Source organism: Schistocerca cancellata, chromosome 11, assembly GCF_023864275.1.
Source record: "Schistocerca cancellata isolate TAMUIC-IGC-003103 chromosome 11, iqSchCanc2.1, whole genome shotgun sequence".
Lineage (NCBI taxonomy): Eukaryota > Metazoa > Arthropoda > Insecta > Orthoptera > Acrididae > Schistocerca > Schistocerca cancellata.
The window spans coordinates 146,847,911-146,869,132 of NC_064636.1; the positions used below are offsets into that span (position 1 = coordinate 146,847,911).

General features: G+C 45.8%; 1 protein-coding gene across 6 annotated transcripts in view; it reads left to right on the forward strand.

Moving 5' to 3' along the window:
* LOC126108467 (zinc finger protein 879-like) overlaps positions 1–21,222 on the forward strand; it is a 223,442-nt gene that overhangs the window by 190,675 nt on the left and 11,545 nt on the right. The gene's annotated exons all lie outside the window — the stretch shown is intronic.

Consider the following 21,222-nt stretch of genomic DNA (forward strand, 5'->3'; position numbering starts at 1 on the left):
CTATGCCATACTTCTGCCCCACTGCAGACTTTCAGTAGTATAGTGGTCTGTATCACTGTATGTGAACTATACATGGACTTTATGTCCTCACTGGAATCTTAGAATAGATGACTTTCAGGAGTTCTCAATTGCGCCAGAAGTGTTTTCGTTTTTGTTGGCTGTTTTGTTAATGGACTTCAACTAAAAAAAATATTCTTTCTGCATTTCTACTACATTCTCCATTGTTGCCCACTGTTACGTGCCTGTTTTCTGCTCCTATCTTTTCTCTTTCCTGTATTTCTTTTCCTCATTTTGCCTTCAGTTTCTATACTTTCACCATTTATTACCAAACTATCACTCCCTCTGTGAGCCGTGTTAATTATAAACTGACATTATAAAGCTGCTCTCCTGTTGGTCGGTTAGCTAACCAGTTAGCCAGTTACAACCCAGGTATCAGAAAGATGCAGATACCCTCTTATTCCATCAGAAGTTTCAGGCTGCTTTGTAAGGCTTATTACCTTATTCTCCTTAGTATTGACATGGAGCTATCTGACATTCTGACAGTTCAATAAACTGGTGCCAGATGGCCCCAGCTCACATAATATGCACCTAGTGCAGTTTTCATCAAACTGAGGGATACACTTGTATTCCACTAAGCACTTCAATTGTGCTCAGTAGATGGTGATAATTCAATCTACTGAGACTTGAAATATTGTCAACTTTCCAAGATACTAGTGAATAACTCAGGGGTAGTGTCCAAAGGCTCATGGACAAGACGGTATGTCATCTCCCTTACTTTATGAATGCATATGATTTATTTACTGGTGCATTAATATAATTACTTATGTTTTTGCACCTGGAGTGGACGTAAGTAAGGGCAATACATAACAAAGTATCCTTGTTGTACTTATCATCTTGTAATTTGCCTGAGTAGGGTAGCTGGTGATTCCTTCTAATTAAAACTCCAGGTCATACAATTTACGGAGGTTTATTTGTTGATGATAACATTTTTCCAAAGTCATTGCAGAATACATCAAACTTCAGATATAGTCTCTTTGACAATCCAACAGCTGACAGACCGACTTACTGACCGAAAAGACTTGACTACAAAGTGAACCCCTAGGCGAACTGACGCTGCATTGCCGTGTTTCCTTATGTATATTCCAAACATGAGTGTTCATTACTTCAATTATTACACCATCGTGAAATTAATAGTTACAATTAAAAGTTACAAATATACAAAAGATTACTTACAGCATAAAATACTAGTTCATTACAGATGAGTTTTAGGTTAGAAATTGTACGATTTAAGATAGAAAATTAAATATGACTTTTTTACAATAATGCGTTTCATTAATTTAATAAATACACTACTGGCCATTAAAATTGCTACACCAAGAAGAAATGCAGATGATAAACGGGTATTCATTGGACAAATATATTATACTAGAACTGACATGTGATTACATTTTCACGCAATTTGGGCGCATACATCCTGAAAAATCAGTACCCAGGACAACCATCTCTGGCCGTAATTACGGCCTTGATATGCCTGGGCATTGGGTCAAACAGAGCTTGGATGGCATGTACAGGTACAGCTGCCCATGCAGCTTCAACACGATTCCACAGTTCATCAATAGTAGTGACTGGTGTATTGTGACGAGCCAGTTGCTTGGCCACCTTTGACCAGACATTTTCATTTGGTGAGAGATCTGGAGAATGTGCTGACCAGGGCAGCAATCAAACATTTTCTGTATCTAGAAAAGCCCGTACAGGACATGCAGCATGTGGTCGTGCAATATCCTGCTGAAATGTAGAGTTTCGCAGGGATCGAATGAAGGGTAGAGCCACGGGTCATAACACATCTGAAATGTAACGTCCACTGTTCAAAGTGCCGTCAATGCGAACAAGAGGTGACCGAGACGTGTAACCAATGGCACCCCATACCATCAAGCTGGGTGATACGCCAGTACGGTGATGACAAATACACGCTTTCAATGTGCGTTCACTGCGATGTCGCCAAACACGGATGCGACCATCGTGATGCTGTAAACAGAACCTGGATTCATCCGAAAAAATGACGTTTTGGCATTCGTGCACCCAGGTTCGTCGTCGAGTACACCATTGCAGGCGCTCCTGTCTGTGATGCAGCGTCAAGGCTAACTGCAGCCACGGTCTCCGAGCTGATATTCCGTGCTGCTGCAAATGTCGTCGAACTGTTCGTGCAGATGGTTGTTGTTTTACAAATGTCCCCATCTGTTGACTCAGGGATCGAGACATGGCTGCACGATCCGTTACAGAAATGTGGATAAGATGCCTGTCATATCTACTGCTAGTGACATGAGGCCGCTGGGATCCAGCACGGCGTTCCGTATTACCCTCCTGAACCCACCAATTCCATATTCTGCTTACAGTCATTGGATCTCAACCAATGCGAGCAACAATGTCGCGATACGATAAACTGCAATCGCAATAGGCTACAATCCGACCTTTATCAAAGTCGGAAACGTGATGGTACGCATTTTTCCTCCTTACACAAGGCATCACTATAACGTTTCACCAGGCAAGGCCGGTCAACTGCTGTTTGTGTATGAGAAATCGGTTGGAAACTTTCCGCGTGTCAGCACGTTGTAGGTGTCGCCACCGGCGCCAACCATGTGTGGATGCTCTGAAAAGATAATGATTTGCATATCACAGCATCTTCTTCCTGTCGGTTAAATTTCGTGTCTGTAGCACGTCATCTTCGTGGTGTAGCAATTTTAATGGCCAGTAGTGTACAAATCAATTATCGATCGGAGAATATTGCTAACATTTACGTAATGAATATAATAGAGGGAAACATTCCACGTGGGAAAAATATATCTAAAAACAAAGATGATGTAACCAAACGAAAGCGCTGGCAGGTCGATAGACACACAAACAAACACACACACACACACACACTCACAAAATTCAAGCTTTCGCAACCAACGATTGCATCATCAGGAAAGAGGGAAGGAGAGGGAAAGACGAAACGCACATAAACAGACACAAGCAGACATTTGTAAAGGCAAAGAGTTTGGGCAGAGATGTCAGTCAAGGCGGAAGTACAGAGGCAAAGATGTTGTTGAATGACAGGTGAGGTATGAGCGGCGGCAACTTGAAATTAGCGGAGGTTGAGGCCTGGTGGGTAACGGGAAGAGAGTATATACTGAAGGGCAAGTTTCCATCTCCGGACTTCTGACAGGTTGTTCTTAGTGGGAAGTATCCAGATAACCCGGACGGTGTAACACTGTGCCAAGATGTGCTGGCCGTGCAACGAGGCATGTTTAGCCACAGGGTGATCCTCATTACCAACAAACACTGTCTGCCTGTGTCCATTCATGCGAATGGACAGTTTATTGCTGGTCATTCCCACATAGAAAGCGTCACAGTGTAGGCAGGTCAGTTGGTAAATCACGTGGGTGCTTTCACACGTGACTCTGCTTTTGATCGTGTACACCTTCCGGATTACAGGACTGGAGTAGGTGGTGGTGGAAGGGTGCATGGGACAGGTTTTACACCGGGGGCGGTTACAAGGGTAGGAGCCAGAGGGTAGGGAAGGTGGTTTGGGGATTTCATAGGGATGAACTGAGAGGTTACGAAGGTTAGGTGGACGGCATAAAGACACTCTTGGTGGAGTGGGGAGGATTTCGTGAAGGGTGGATCTCATTTCGGAGCAGGATTTGAGGAAGTCGTATCCCTGCTGGGGAGCCACATTCAGAGTCTGATCCAGTCCCGGAAAGTATCCTGTCACAAGTGGGGCACTTTTGGGGTTCTTCTGTGGGAGGTTATGGGTTTGAGGGATGTGGAAGTGGCTCTTGATTATTTGCTTCTGTACCAGGTCAGGCAGGTAGCTGTGGGATGCGAAAGCTGTTTTCAGGTTGTTGGTGTAATGGTTCAGGGATTCAGGACTGCAGCAGATTCTTTTGCCACGAAGACCTAGGCTGTAGGGAAGGGACCGTTTGATGTGGAATGGGTGGCGGCTGTCATAATGGAGGTACTGTTGCTTGTTGGTGGGTTTGATGTGGACGGATATGTGAAGCTGGCCATTGGACAGATGGAGGTCAACATCAAGGAAAGTGGCATGGGATTTGGAGTAGGACCTGGTGAATCTGATGCAACCAAAGGACTTGAGGTTGGAGAGGAAATTCTGGAGTTCTTCTTCCCTGTGAGTCCAGATCATGAAGATGAAATCAATCAATCTGTACCAAAATTTGGGTTGGCAGGCCTGGGTAACCAAGAAGGCTTCCTCTAAGCGACCCATGAATGGGTTGGTGTACGAGGGGGCCATCCTGGTACCCATGGCTGTTCCCTTTAATTGTTGGTATGTCTGGCCGTCGAAAATGAATAAGTTGTGAGTCAGGATGAAGCTGGCTAAGGTAATGAGGAAAGAGGTTTTAGGTAGGGTGGCAAGTGATCGGCGTGAAAGGAAGTGCTCCATCGCAGCGAGGCCCTGGACGTGCGGAATATTTGTGTATAAGGAAGTGGCATCAATGGTTACAAGGATGGTTTCCGGGGGTAACAGATTGGGTAAGGATTCCAGCCGTTCGAGAAAGTGGTTGGTGTCTTTGATGAAGGATGGGAGACTGCATGTAATGGGTTGAAGGTGTTGATGTACGTAGGCAGAGATACGTTCTGTGGGGCTCGGTAACCAGCTGCAATGGGGTGGCCGGGATGATTGGGTTTGTGAATTTTAGGTAGAAGGTAGGGGTGCGGGGTGTCGGTGGGGTCAGGAGGTTGATGGAGTCAGGTGAAAGGTTTTGTAGGGGACCTAAGGTTCTGAGGGTTCCTTGAAGCTCTGCCTGGACATCAGGAATGGGATTACCTTGGCAAACTTTGTATGTGGTGTTGTCTGAAAGCTGACGCAGTCCCTCAGCCACATACTCCCGACGATCAAGTACCACTGTCGTGGAACCCTTGTCTGCCAGAAGAATGACGATGGATCTGTCAGCCTTCAGATCACAGATAGCCTGGGCTTCAGCAGTGGTGATGTTGGGAGTAGGATTAAGGTTTTTTTAGAAGGATTGAGAGGCAAGGCTGGAAGTGAGAAATTCCTGGAAGGTTTGGAGAGGGTGATTTTGAGGAAGAGGAGGTAGGTCCCGTTGTGACAGAGGACGGAACTGTTCCAGGCAGGGTTCAATTTGGATAGTGTCTTGGGGAGTTGGATCATTAGGAGTAGGATTAGGATTATTTTTCTTTGTGGCAAAGTGATATTTCCAGCAGTGTGTACGAGTATAGGACAGTAAATCTTTGATGAGGGCTGTTTGGTTGAATCTGGGAGTGGGGCTGAAGAAGGTGAGGCCTTTGGATAGGACAGAGGTTTCGGATTGGGAGAGAGGTTTGGAGGAAAGGTTAACTACTGAATTAGGGTGTTGTGGTTCCAGATTGTGTTGATCGGAATTTTGAGGTTTTGGGGGGAGTGGAGCTGGAAGTGGGAGATTGAGTAGATGGGAGAGACTGGGTCTGTGTGCAGCGAGAGGAGGTTGAGGTTTGCTGGAAAGGTTGTGGAGGGTGAGTGAGTTGCCTTTCCGGAGGTGGGAAACCAGGAGATTGGATAGTTTTTTGAGGTGGAGGGTGGCATGCTGTTCTAATTTGCGGTTGGCCTGTAGGAGGATGCTCAGAACAGGCGGTGTGGATGTGGGGGGGGGGGGGGGGGGGGGGGAAGATTGAGGACTTTTATTAAGGATAGGAGTTGACGGGTGTGTTCATTGGCCGAGTTGATGTGTATGTGAAGGATTAGGCGGGTGAGGGCTATGGATTGTTCAGTTTGGAACTGGTATAGGGACTGATGGAAAGAAGGGTTACAGCCAGAGATGGGATCTTTAAGTGTGAAGCCTTTGGGGGTAATATCAAATGTCAGACAAGCCTGAGTAAATAAAATATGGGAGCGTAATCTGGCTAGGGCGAAGGCATGTTTGTGGAGGGAATGTAAATAAAACTTAATGGGGTCGTTGTGGGGATGTTGTGAGGGTGACATGGTATTAGAAGGTGGAAAGTGTAACATGAGGCTGAAATGAAAATAAAAATATATGGGGAGAGATAAAGGTGAACTAGAAAGCAACTGGAGATCTGGTGTGAAAAAAGTCGAAAAATTGTTGGTTAAAGCTGAGCTATGTTGATCCTGTGGTGAACTTGCATTGGTAAACAATGATGTGCACAAAGGTTAGGTGGTTGTGTTGCCGCCAAAACACGTTAAAGGGTGGAAATCCTCCCCACTCCACCGAGAGTGTCTTTCCGCCGTCCACCAAACCTTCGTAACCTCTCGGTTCATCCCTATGAAATCCCCAAACCACCTTCCCTACCCTCTGGCTCCTACCCTCGTAACCGCCCCCGGTGTAAAACCTGTCCCGTGCACCCTCCCACAACCATAATCTGTGCAAGAGTGTCACTGAGATGCTGAAAGGACTGAACTGGCAGACTCTTGATGAGAGATGGAAACTGTCCCAACAAAGTTGATATACAGTATTTCAAGAATCAGCTTTAAATGATGAATCTAGGAATATACTACAATCCCCTACGTACCGCTCATATAGGGACTGTGAGAATAAGATCTTATTAGTTACCAGTACACAAAAGCACTGAATCAGTCATTCTTCCTGCACTCCATATGTGAATCAAACTGGAAGAAACCATAACTGGTACAATGGGACATGCCGTCTACCGTGCACTTCACAGTGGTTTGCAGAGTATAGATGTTGTCGTGGCTGTAGGTGACCTCAAAATTATTCATTATTTTCATCGTGGCAGCAGTACCAGCAACTGTTAAAAAATTGTTTGGAATGAAAAACAGCCCACAGTTGCACTAATTACACTCCTGGAAATTGAAATAAGAACACCGTGAATTCATTGTCCCAGGAAGGGGAAACTTTATTGACACATTCCTGGGGTCAGATACATCACATGATCACACTGACAGAACCACAGGCACATAGACACAGGCAACAGAGCATGCACAATGTCGGCACTAGTACAGTGTATATCCACCTTTCGCAGCAATGCAGGCTGCTATTCTCCCATGGAGACGATCGTAGAGATGCTGGATGTAGTCCTGTGGAACGGCTTGCCATGCCATTTCCACCTGGCGCCTCAGTTGGACCAGCGTTCGTGCTGGACGTGCAGACCGCGTGAGACGACGCTTCATCCAGTCCCAAACATGCTCAGTGGGGGACAGATCCGGAGATCTTGCTGGCCAGGGTAGTTGACTTACACCTTCTAGAGCACGTTGGGTGGCACGGGATACATGCGGACGTGCATTGTCCTGTTGGAACAGCAAGTTCCCTTGCCGGTCTAGGAATGGTAGAACGACGGGTTCGATGACGGTTTGGATGTACCGTGCACTATTCAGTGTCCCCTCGACGATCACCAGTGGTGTACGGCCAGTGTAGGAGATCGCTCCCCACACCATGATGCCGGGTGTTGGCCCTGTGTGCCTCGGTCGTATGCAGTCCTGATTGTGGCGCTCACCTGCACGGCGCCAAACACGCATACGACCATCATTGGCACCGAGGCAGAAGCGACTCTCATCGCTGAAGACGACACGTCTCCATTCGTCCCTCCATTCACGCCTGTCGCGACACCAGTGGAGGCGGGTTGCACGATGTTGGGGCGTGAGCGGAAGACGGCCTAACGGTGTGCGGGACCGTAGCCCAGCTTCGTGGAGACGGTTGCGAATGGTCCTCGCCGATACCCCAGGAGCAACAGTGTCCCTAATTTGCTGGGAAGTGGCGGTGCGGTCCCCTACGGCACTGCGTAGGATCCTACGGTCTTGGCGTGCATCCGTGCGTCGCTGCGGTCCGGTCCCAGGTCGACGGGCACGTGCACCTTCCGCCGACCACTGGCGACAACATCGATGTACTGTGGAGACCTCACGCCCCACGTGTTGAGCAATTCGGCGGTACGTCCACCCGGCCTCCCGCATGCCCACTATACGCCCTCGCTCAAAGTCCGTCAACTGCACATACGGTTCACGTCCACGCTGTCGCGGCATGCTACCAGTGTTAAAGACTGCGATGGAGCTCCGTATGCCACGGCAAACTGGCTGACACTGACGGCGGCGGTGCACAAATGCTGCGCAGCTAGCGCCATTCGACGGCCAACACCGCAGTTCCTGGTGTGTCCGCTGTGCGGTGCGTGTAATCATTGCTTGTACAGCCCTCTCGCGGTGTCCGGAGCAAGTATGGTGGGTCTGACACACCTGTGTCAATGTGTTCTTTTTTCCATTTCCAGGAGTGTAGGTGTATACTACATCTTGACCATGGTTTCAACTATAATAATATAGCCTTTTCAGAAGTCCTAAAAAGTGATCAAAATAACATGTAGACCAGTAATACAATCTATACATAAGTTTCTAAAATTATGTATGTGATAAAATATTACTTACATAAGCTTTTAAAAATGAAAAATATCTTGCCCAGTGGCTGTGTCACAATCAATAAAATAACTTCAACAGACATAAGCCTGTTTCGAATATAAGTGAAACTGCATATGGCACAGAAAGGTTGACTAAAGTGTTACAGGATGGGTGTTCAGGAGCATTGTGTTTCAGAAAAGGGTGGAGGAAGATTTTAGGGGTGTGGAAGGATGAATATGTCATCGAGGCATACTCGGGGAACTATTAAATGTTGCGGGAGGGGGTAGATAATCACGGTAGTCGCTTTCTCGGCTATAGGTAATTCTGGAATAGGGCAAGAGTAGCTGTGGTACTTTCCTGAGATGGTGCTGGGAATGACGTTCCAACTGTTGAAGGCCAATAAAAGGCAGGGCCACGTGTGAAAGCAACTATCCTATATATCAGTTGTGCTGCAATTACTATGCTGCATTCTGTGTGGGCACGAGAAGTAACCCACTGTGTACTTGCACAAGTGGCCACTGCCAAACTGCGGCAAACCACAAACTCGACCGTCCGGTTGTCGAACGTGCTGCACACCACAATACAAGAGACTTTAACAGCTGTTTCACTGTGCAAGCCATTTGGATTCTCCCTTCCAGCAGGAGCTTCTCTGAACTATACAGGCGGGGACTCTCTCTCCTATGCTCCACACCTCTGCTAACTTGCTCCCACTATCTCACCTTACCTTTTTCCTACTCTCTTCTGCCCACACCACTCCTTCCCTGCCCAAACTGTCTACTAACCCCCCCCCCCCCCCCCCCCCCCCAAAAAAAATCCCATAATCCCATGCAGGATACAGCACTCTCTCTCTCTCTCTCTCTCTCTCTCTCTCTCTCTCTCTCTTTCCTTCCCTCTCCCTTTCTCTTCCCTCCCTGTCTCCCTCTCCATCTCCACCTTCCTCTCCTTTCCTCCCCTCAATACTTGTCTCTGCCTCTTATATGCTCTCCCCTTGGATGAAACCTTGTTGTGCAGGCACTGTGTCATCTGTCAAAACCAGCTGCACCACACTACCCCACTACCCTCTCTTCACCTTGTATCCCCTTTCCTAGCCCCTTCCCTCCAGCTGCTCCCAATAATTATGTGATAATTAACAATCAGTCTCACTGTGGCCACAGATGTGTATACAGGGTGTCCCACTCAAACCTTCCTGATTTCAAAGAGGGAAAGGGGGGGGGGAGGGGGGGGACACGATACGACAATGAAAAATGCACCACGTCGTAGAGCATCTCAAAGAATTTATTTATTTATCATCAACACACCTCTGCGTGTGAGCCATTTGCAGCACGAAGAATATCGACCCTATATTCAGTTTCTTGCCAAGTTCTTTGTAACATGTTAAAAAATATATCAGCTCAACCACTTGTTTATAGCGTAAAACACTAAGATTGACGCATTTCGGAAATTGAGCTTCCATCATCAGAATAATAAAAAGTAAAAGGACCTGTTAAAACTCGCACCAGGCACAATAAAATTGATAATAACCTTAAAACATCGTGGCTACTTCCCTTATTGCAGCCATGTCTTCCAAGGTGCATCTCCATATAGTCGTCAAAATATAAAAACTCTAAAATGGTGTCGCCTATGGTGTTCAACATCTAACCACGTGGCTCTCTCCTCTATCGTCGTAAACCACCCGTGCGTCTTCGTCGATACCACACACCACGTAGCCAAACACGACACTGAAACATGAGTGAGCTCACGCACAAGTAAATGAGGATCACAGAGATGTCTGTACAAACAGATAACGTATACATGTTCGAGGACCTCATGAAATGATGGTATCCTGCCAATTGCTAAAAATGTAGTTACTAAAAGAAACCAGTGAAATGTTTGAAAAAGTTATTTGTATCACCAGTTAGCTGTTCGTTCAGTGTGTTCTGATTATCCATGCTATGTATCGTAATTTCCAGCTTTTCTAGTAGATTCAGCTTTTTGACTTTGCCCTGTCTATGTAAAATAACGAGATCCTGATCTATTCCCAACACGGGGTGTCTCGTTTCCCAAATATGCGTGGCTGCAGCTGACTTTTCGAAATTATTGAGCCGGAAAGCATCGCTATGTTCTCTGTAACGTACTTTAAAGGACCTACCAGTTTGGCCTACATAGCTTCCCTTGCACGTCTTACACTAAATTCTATAAACCCCAGCTCTCTCATATTTATTGCTTTCCTGCTGTAAATTATTTCTTAGTTTAAACCGCAGCGTATTATTGGTGTGAAAAGCAGTATCAACTTTAAAAGGTTTGAAAATGTTAGCCACTGGTATTGTGACTCTCATAATATTATTTGCGGTATTGACAACATTTTGGTGATATCCGTTACCTCTGCCTAGTTATTTCATGATGTTCAGTTCAGTCATTCTGTCTTCTTCATTCATAGGGACTCTAAAGGCTCTATCTGTCAAAGATCTAAAAGCAGAAAGTTTCTGGCTATTAGGATGGCAGGAATTTTTGTATCAACACATCAATTGTGGTTGGTTTCCGAAATATTTTAAAAACATGTTTTGTTTCCTAATACTTAGGTCGAGAAATCGCAGTTCACCATTTTTCTCTTCTTCCACAGTGAATTCAATTTTACCGTGTAACTCGTTAAATTTATTTACTATTTCTGCAACTTCTTTTTCTTGTCCATCAATAAGAAGCAGCGTATCATCTACATAGCGTTTGTAATATACAAAAAGAAAAAGAGATGCACGTTGGAAGATCTGGCTGCAACAAGGGAAGTAGCCACGATGTTTTAATTTTATTATCAATTTTATTGTGCCCGGTGCATGTTCCATTTTAGCGAGTTTTAACAGGTTCTTTTACTTTTTATTATTCTGATGATGGAAGCTTGACTTCCGAAATGTGTCAATCTCAGTGTTTTACACTATAAACAAGTGGCTGAGCCGATATATTTTTTAACATTGACATTCACAGCCACGACCTCTCATCCAGTACGGATAAAATCTAAGTTCTTTGTAACATTTCCTCCGTTATTGTTGCAATCGCATTAGTGATACGATGTCGCAACATAGAAATATCGTCCACTTTGGTCACATACACGCGGTACTTCACGAATCCCCACATAAGAAATCAAGCGGCATAATGTCGGGTGAACGTGGTGGCCAGGCAATGGGTCCTCCACGTCCGATCCAACGATTGGGAAATTTCCTATCCAGGAACTTGCGAACAGCCGTTGACCAATGCGGCGGACCTCCATCTTGTTGAAAAATGATGTTGGGTTGCAAGTCTTGTATCTGAGGGTTCAGAAACTGCTCCAACATGTCGAGATACACTGACCCATTCTCTATTTGTTCCGCAAAGAACAACAGTCCAACAATCGTGTCGTGCAATAGCTTGCACCAGACGTTTAGTTCAGGGCTATCACAAACCTGTTCAGTGACAAAATGCGGATTTTGCGAACCCCAAATCTGAACATTATGTCTGTTAACCCTTCCTGATAGATGAAAGGTTGCCTCATCTGAGAATAAACATCTTTCCAGGAAGCTGGCATCCATATCAATACCCTGCAGCATATCTGCAGCAAATTGTTGTGAGCGTGGTTTGTCGTTAGGCATCAGATATTGCAGAATTTGCACTTTGTAATCGCACATACGAAGACACTGGTGAACTACACGATGCAATGTTGATCGAGAACATCAAGTTGCCTAGATGCTTGACGAATTGACTTATGCAAGCTTCTGAGAAAAGATTTTCTGATGTCCTCCACTGTCTCTTCTGAAACTGTGTAACGTGCACCAACAGAATGTTGCCAGAAACTTCCTATACCATTCCTTAATTGTTTTCACATCATACACTTGACGATAATTTCTTTGCACAGAAATCAGCGATTTTGTTTCTGCAAATCACACTACCGCTTGCGTGCACTGCTGTGGAGTCACCATTTTCTGCGGTTTTTCTTTCCTGTGTCCTTGAAATCAGGGAGGTCTGAGTGGGACACCCTGTATTTGGGTATCTCTCTGGTTTTGTGTGTGTGTGTGTGTGTGTGTGTGTGTGTGTGTGTGCTGTAGAGCAAGAGCTTGAATGCTTGTGTAAATATTGTTTTCTATTGCATGTCCCTATGTACGACGTATTTTTTTTAAATGTTCAGTTCTGTTATTGTGTTGAAGATTCCATATTTCTTCCTCTTTCCATGAACTATAATTGATGCAGCTAGTATCTTCTCCACTCCTGAATTTCTAATGAAGCTAAAGCTATATCTGTTATTTCCTGAGGAAGTGGTGTTGGGCCGCTGCTGTTCTATATCTATATAAAGAATTTGGAAGACCATTTTAGCAGTCCAGATGATGTCATCATTTACTGTCTAGTGAAACCATTAGAAGAACAAAATGATTCAGACAAAATATATTCATGTAACAAAAGGTGCCAGTCGACCCTGAAAAATAAAAGGCATGAGCTTCTCCATGTCATTCATCATCAACATCATAACCATGTTGCAGAGTTTCCAGCTGCTGGCTTTGACTGTTTGGAACATAGGCCTCCACGTCTTCTTCTGTCTTCCCACCATCTCTCCATGTCCACCTTGGTCCAGGCTCCTCCTCTCTTTCACTCACAGTCCTTCACTCTTTCCTCTCCCCGTCTCTCGTTCTTTTTTCCCTTTCCTTTCGTATTACGTATCCATCTGGATATGTTCTTCTCCTCCATTCACTTAACCCGTTTATGCTACCTGAGCCTCGATTCTTCTGTCCTGTGCTGTAATGCTTCCCCTTTCACTAAACTATCTGATCCTGTCATTCCTCAGCCTGTCATCAAGCAGGGTAGTGCAGTGTTAAGGACACTGGACTACCATTCGGGAGAACGACACTTCAAACCCTCTTTCGGCCATCCTGATTTAGGTTTTCTGTGATTTCCCAAAATCACTCAAGGCAAATGCTGGATTCTTTCAGAAGGACACAACAAGTTTCGTTCTGCATCCTTCCCCTATTCCGAGCCTCTGCTCCGTCTCTGGCGACCTCTTTTTCGACAGGACGTTTAACACTGATCTCGTCGGCGTCCTCCTCCTCCTCCTCTATTCAGTGTCATTTCTCAAGAACTGCACCTCACTAGCTTGTATTTTGCTTCTGTCTCTTCCTTTACGTACCCCAATCTCCGAGGCACACATCACAATTTGAACCTAGTACACTCGATATACACAGTGGACCCACATCCGTGTGACATTCGCCTACGTTTGGCGTCAGCGTGCAGTAACCACTCACAGACGTCAGGTGGCAGCATTTATAGTGAAAGGTACAAAGCGCGTTCAAAAAGTTTTGCACAGTTCTCTCTAATTTTTTTTTTATTTTTTGTAGGAGGAGACTGAAATTATTTGTGAACAGACTTGGAACATCTAGCTATACATTGAACCTACTCAATGTAGCCTCCGTCAGCTGTGACACATCTGGCCCAACGTTCTTTCCACGATGTAAATGCACTTTGGTAACATTCTGTGGATTGTCTTTCACACCACCGCTTCACACAGGAAATAAGGTCTTTCTCGCTATCAAATGTTTTACTGTGCAGGTGGGCCTTCAGACGACCAAAGAGGTAAAAATCAGGCGGAGCCAAGTCCAGGCTGTAGGGAGGATGGGGAACAATTTTCCAACCCATTTTCGTGATTTTCTGCTGTCTCATAAGGGCTGTACGGTGTCTGGCACTGTCACGGTGTAGTCTGATGAACTGAACCTGAAGCTGTGGTCTGTGGGTCTCGATGGCACGGCGCAGCTTGTCCGGTGACAAACAGTAACGGTTCCGGTTAATTGTGGAGCCAGGTTCCAAAAAGTCAATGAAAATGACACCACACTGATCCCAGAAGAAGGAGGTCATCACCTTTCGGCCTGCTGTTCGTCAAAGTCTCGTTTTGTCGTACTGAGGGGAACCCGGGTGACGCCATTCCGCAGATTGGGTTTTGCTCTCAGGTTCGGGCAAAAACAACCGTGTTTCATCCTGGGTAATGACACCGTCAAAACATTGTTTCCACTCTTCAGTAATGGTCTTCACGAGCCCCTCGCACACAATATTCCTCATCATTTTCATTTCTCTTTTCAGTAATCCAGCCACCCAATGTGGACACATTTTTGTGTACTTTAGTGACTGCACCAGTGATACCACAGTACCCAATAACAAACGAGTCATTTCAGCAAGCTGTCGTGTCGTCACACATCTGTCATTTTGGATGATTTCATCAAGGGTCTCCTTATTGACATCACTCACTGCCGTCGACGGTCTGCCGTATCGTGGATTGTCCGGTAGAGAGAAATCACTTTCTTTGAACCTGTGCACCCACCGCTGGATACTGCTGCGATCCACTGTGTCCTCCCCATAAACAGGGAGCAACTTCCTGTGAATTGATGTGGCAGAGTCATCGCCGGTCTTGGAAAGGAACTCGTCACCGACCGCTGTCACAACCTTACATCTACTTCACATTCCATTATGGCTCACCTCTAAATAAATGAAATTACTTTCGTATACCAACTTATAGCTGAATGTTCCAAGTATGGTCACAAAAAATTTCATTCTCTTCCTGCCAAAAATGAAAAATTACAGATGACTTTGCAAAATATTTTGAACGCCCTTTGTATATAAATCGGTGCAGTGCAGTCATTATCGTAATGCAAAAATAGAGTGATTTATCCCAGGTGCAAAAGATCACGACCGTTAGGTTTCGGCCCGAGAGTAGAAGCATTTGTGAAAGAGCTAAGTTTGTAAACTATTTGTGTTCCGCCGCGGTCGAAATATATCGTGCGTGGCAAAATGTCGCAATCCGAAACCGGCACAGGGAACTGGGTATTCCGACGGTGTGAACGGTTGTGAACGACGTCTGCGGAGATGTGTACGGGCGAGTAGACGTGCAACTGGTGAGTAGTCGACCACCCAGATGAAGCGAGGGGCTACTAACAGTGTCTCTCTGACGACCGTGCGGCGAATGTCGGTACGTACTGCCTTCAAGGGAGACATCTAATTCGTGCACCCGGACTGACTGCTGTTCGACAACAGAGGTTGTAATTTGCACGCCAATACCGTACCTGGATGTCCGGTGAGTGACGACAGGTGGCCTTTTCAGATGAATCACGTTTTGTACTCCACCAGACAGACGGACGGTGGAACGCACGGCAAAGGTCTGAAGGTGAAGAGTCCATTGTGGAGAAGGGAGAGTTACGGTCTGGGGGATGTTTTCGTGGCACTTCCTGATCATCTCGTCATTCTGGAAGGCACCATTGTGGAAGGCACAGTGGATAGACAGAAGTACGCATCTGTCCTCAGGGACCACGTCCAGCCCTACCTACACGCAATTTTTCCTCGACACGATGGCGTCTGCCGGCAGGACATTGTAGTGTGTGACACGAGCCACTGCGTACGTGTGCGGTTCGAAGAACACGGAGACGAGTTTACCGTACTCCCCTGGTGACCGGCCTCCTACTGCTGTCTGCTACACGTATGTGAAGTGCAATTTACGCATTTAACATCTGCCGTATTTTCTTAATATTATAGTTCTTAAATTTTGAACGTGTTTTTTCTCTATTTATGTGGTTTATTCTCGCTTTTCTGTAACCGTAAAATGTCGTCAGGCAGCCTGTAGCACAGTTTTCATTTCTGTTTAACAGCCAGCTTCATCTCTCCTAAGGTGTCAATCTCCATTTCTGACCCTTCAGGAGGTTAGCAAGTTGCATATCTAGATTTATGTCTGCGCTTTCAAAAGTCACTTTTTCACTCAGTCTCGCTAGTATCGGTAGGACGCGTGCACGCCGTGTGCAGATGCGAGACCGGCCGGCTACAGTTTTCGAACGGCCGAACGTTCTTTCGGTAACGGTCAGTCGTCTTCAGACTGCTGCCTCGCGTGTAGCGGTGGCGGAGATTCTGACGTTGCGCGAGTTGTCTCAGTTGCCGCTCGTTTTGCCCGTGGGCTGTGTTGCTGAGGCACCTCCCAGTGTGCCCGATACAGTGGGCCCGCCCTCACAGCAGGGTGAGCGGTGGACGGTAATAGAGATAGGGAATCCGCTCTTGAACTAATTCATAGAGTTGAATCTTTCAAAGGAGTGAACAATCAGTGATTCAGAAAAAAAGAACGGTAGCTCCAAACGTTTCCCACGGCAGAGAGAGAGAGAGAGAGAGAGAGAGAGAGAGAGAGAGACGGAGCATATCAGCAGCGCCTCTGCTGGTCACAGCACAGTGCACGCCACACAACACAGCCGGCGCCGGCCTCTGCCCTGCTTCTACCTTGGCTGCCTGCATTGCGCAGTGCCCCATTGGATTTTGTGTTTCACATATGTCGTGCTGTCTGTGCGTCGTCTGCCGCGTGCAGTGTCTGGCGCAGCTTAACTTCGCATTGCACTCTGTCGGCGATTGTTTCAGTCGCACGTCCTGCCCTCTGGGCAGTTGATGCGAGCAACAGGACAGAGAGCCACCTACCGGATAACATAGGAACTACTTGCAACAACCTGCTCGCAAGGGAATGGACGATTTGTCTCGGAGCGGGTGAGTTCACCGCTCCCCCCACCCTCGGAACTCGCCCGCTCAACGCTCACCCCACCGTCTCGACTCTAGCCAGAGCGTTGAGCAAAGCGACTCAGGTGTCACTCTGGTCTCTGCGGTCTCAGCTCACGCAGTAATACAGCTCGCGGCTCGACTCAGCGCCTCTGCATCAGAGTTCGTCCCTACTGGATATTGTTCTTCGTAGTAATACCGCTATGTATATTACATTATTATGTTATGTATACATCAATTGTTTTTATTTTATTTTTATTTGTTTAAACTGATTAGATTAGGTTCCTGACGACTCCTCTTACTATAGGATTTTTATTATGGACACTCGAATTTACGCTTTAATTACGAGCGAACCGATAAACGTATTGCAAAATGTGATACACCAATATTTTCCTTGTTTTATTCTGCGTAAGGCTATATGCAGCACTTTCGTTTTACAGTCAAATTTATATATTTTTTTCTTATTCTGGTACGGATTTTGCGATTTTAGGCGTCTTCGGAAGGAAACGTTCACTTTAAAAATATATGGCTTGCGATGTATTTGTATGAGGTTGATGAAATTTTAATACGTTATAGCCAAATATATTGTTAATGTAAATCTCAAGTTACAACATTTTCCGATCACCCAGAAAACCACGATAGTGCAAAATAAATCAATAATCAAAAACTTTGTCATATCGTGGAAATTTCAATAAACAATACAAAATTCTTACTCACTATCTGTGTTACTTCAAAATAGGATCAAATAAGATCAAAATACAGGTATAGTACTGGAATAAACCAAGTTTAAAGGGCAATGTGCCTTCCATTTATTTTCTATTGTAAATGAGTGGTGAGTCATGAAAAAGAACTAATTCATTTCAGGGAGTGAACAGTTCTGATCCAATCTCTGAAAAGAACAGTTTTGCCCATCTCTAGACGGTAATGCGGTCGCGTCGCGTCACGTCGCTCGAGGCGGAGGCCGGTGTGGAGACTGGCCTCCCAGCCTCACCTCTTCACTCTGCCGCTGGACAGCTGGCGGGGTCCGAGCAGGCACACGCGGGGTGGGTTTATAAGTTATTGGAAACTCCAATGTAAGGTGCACTGTAGAGCCTCCTAGGCAGATATTATTCGAGGCCAGAAAGAAAGTCGGCGTGCACTCGGTATGTGTGCCGGGGCACCTCGTCCGAGACGTGGAGGAGGCCTCGCCTGCGACTATCGAGTGTACGGGTTGCAGTTACCTACGAGTTGCGGCTCGTGTCGGCACCGATAGTGCCTGTCACGCGGGTTCCGAGGTCGTCCTCGGTCGGTAAAGGCTGCCGGTGGAGGTAACGTGCGAGTGGAGCTCGCAATTTGCAGAACCGTTCCCAGAGTCGACCGGGGTCCTTCGGTTTGCAGCCGTGTGGGAGGTCTCGGCCAAAGGCTTTGTCGTCTCTCTGACATTCTTGGCTGCAGTCTTTTAGACTTGCATTATCCTGTAGGGAACTGCAGGGCTTCCCTTTGATAGGTGAGGGGTGCACAACACAAAGGTAGCAGCTACTCGGTGAGCAGAGTGCTTGTGGAGTGCAAACGGGATTTTTTAGGTGAGGCAGTAGCACAAAGTTTCCAAATTTACTGCCCTTCTGCTCAAATTATTTTCAGAACTGAGAGCTGGCTGAAACTCGAAATAGGGAGATCTGAGATGTATAGTGATTCATGGCATACGTATCGAAAAGGCAGATTTGACACCATTGCCTGGGATGTGATATAGCAGTTGACAAAAATATTTTCTCTACTGATGTACAATTTGAGTGTGACAGTTACTGTATCTGGTCGCATATAACAGGCCTAAATGAAATCGAATTAATTGTCGGACGCTTTCACCGGCTAGCCGATTCTGCTGTGATGGTTTTAGTCATTTGTACAAAGTCTTAAGGTCAGCAGTGCAGAAATACCCAGATCGTGCAATATTAGTTGGAGGTGATTTTAACCTACTAAGTCTAGACTGTGACATTTATGGATTCATTGCAGGGGGTGCAGACAGACAGTCTTGTGAAGTTCTTTCGAACACATTTTCTAAAAACTGTCTTGATCAGCTAGTTTGACAGCCGACTTACAGTAGAAGCATTTTGGACCTCATAGCTACAAGCAGGCCTAACCTAATCGGCAGCATCAGTATAGAGACAGGAATTAGTGACCATTATGTCGTCATAGCGACTTTTGGTTACTGAAGTTAATAAATCAGTCGAGAAGACTGGGAGAGTATTTCTGCCAGAAAGATCATATAGACAGTTGAAACTTACTGGCAGATGAAAATTGTGTGCCAGACCGAGACTCGAACTCGGGACCTTTGCCTTTCGTGGACAAGTGTTCTACCAACTGAGCCATGTCTCTGCAATATCCTTTCTTTCAGGAGTGTTAGTCCTGCAAGGTATGCAGGAGAGCTTCTGTAAAGTTTGGAAGGTAGGAGACGAGATACTGGCAGAAGTAGAGGTGTGAGGACGGAGCATGAGTCGTGCTTGGGTAGCTCAGTTGGTGGAGCACTTGCCCGCGAAAGACCGAGTCCGAGTCTTGGCCCGGCACACAGTTTTAATCTGCCAGGAAGTTTCATATCAGCGCACACTCTGCTGCAGAATGAAAATCTCATTCTGGATATAGACAGTTGTTAGAATCCCACTGAGACAATGAACTGACATCATTTAGTTCCATTATGATGGATGTAGAGGAATTAAGGGCAAGGTTTAAATGGATTGTAAATCCTTCTCTGAAGAAGGGTGTGCCAAGTAAGTGGATTAAGGATGGAAAAGACCCACTGTAGTTTAACAATGAAATTCGAAAAATGTTGATAAAGGAAAGGCTGTTGCACTCTCAGATTGAAGGAGAATGTGCAAATGATGACAGGCAAAAGTTAATAGAAATTTGTGTGTCAATAAAAAGATAGATGCACAAAGATTACAACAGTTACTACCGTTATACCTTAGCAGTGTATTTTGTCAAGAAACTGAGAAAATTCTGGTCGTAAGTAAAATTGATAATTGGATATAAGGCTTCAGTCCAGTCACTTGTTGACCAGTCTGGTGTGGCAGTAGAAGACAGCAAAAGTGAAGAAGTAGTTTTAAATTTCGCATCTAAGAAATTGTTTACACATGAGAATCGATCAAATGTACCGTCACTTGACCATCGCACAGACTTCCGTGTTGAGGACATAATAATAAGCATTGCTGGTGCAGAAAAACAACTGAAAGAGTTAAAAGCAAATACGTTGACAGATCCAGATGGAATCACAATTTGGTTTTACAAAGAGTACTCTACAGCATTGGTCCCTTATTCAGCTTGCATTTATCGCAAATCTCTTGTGCGGCGCAAAGTACTAAGCGACTGGAAAAAAGTGCTGGCGACTTCTGTGCATAAGAAGGGTAAAAGAACGGACCCACAAAAATTGCTTGCCGGGGGGTCTCGTCCGTAATGTGGAGGAGGCCCTTCCGGCAGCTATTGAACGCACTGGGTGTGACCGGCTGCAGATAGTAGCACATGTCGGAACGAATGACGCCTGCCGCTTGGGTTCTGAGGCCATCCTTGGTTCCTTCCGGCGGCTGGCTGATTTGGTGAAGACAACCAGCATCGCACGCGGAGTGCAAGCTGAGCTTAATATCTGCAGCATAGTGCCCAGAGTCGATCGCGGTCCTCTGGTTTGGAGCCGTGTGGAGGGTCTAAACCAGAGGCTCAGACGACTCTGCAACTATAATGGTTGCAAATTCATCGACCTCCGTTATTGGGTGGAGAACTGTAGGGCCCCCCTAGACAGGTCAGGCGTGCACTACACACCGGAAGCAGCTACTAGGGTAGCAGAGTACGTGTGGCATGCACACGGGGGTTTTTTAGGTTAGAGGGACCCCCCCTTGGGCGAAACGATAAAATACCTGACGGCTTACCAGAGAGGACATTATCATCGTTGATAAAGAACGTCCGTCCTCAGAGACCAAAAACAGGAAAAGTTAACGTAATATTGGTAAACTGCAGGAGTATCCAGGGCAAGGTTCCTGAATTAGTATCTCTTATTGAAGGAAATAGTGCGCATATAGTATTAGGAACGGAAAGTTGGTTAAAACCGGAAGTGAACAGTAACGAAATCCTAGACACAGAATGGAATATATACCGCAAGGATAGGATAAACGCCAATGGTGGAGGAGTATTTATAGCAGTAAAGAATTCAATAATATCCAGTGAAGTTATTAGCGAATGCGAATGTGAAATAATCTGGGTTAAGCTAAGTATCAAAGGTGGGTCAGATATGATAGTCGGATGCTTCTATAGACCACCTGCATCAGCAACCGTAGTAGTTGAGCGCCTCAGAGAGAACCTGCAGAACGTCGTGAAGAAGTTTCGTGATCATACTATTGTAATAGGGGGAGACT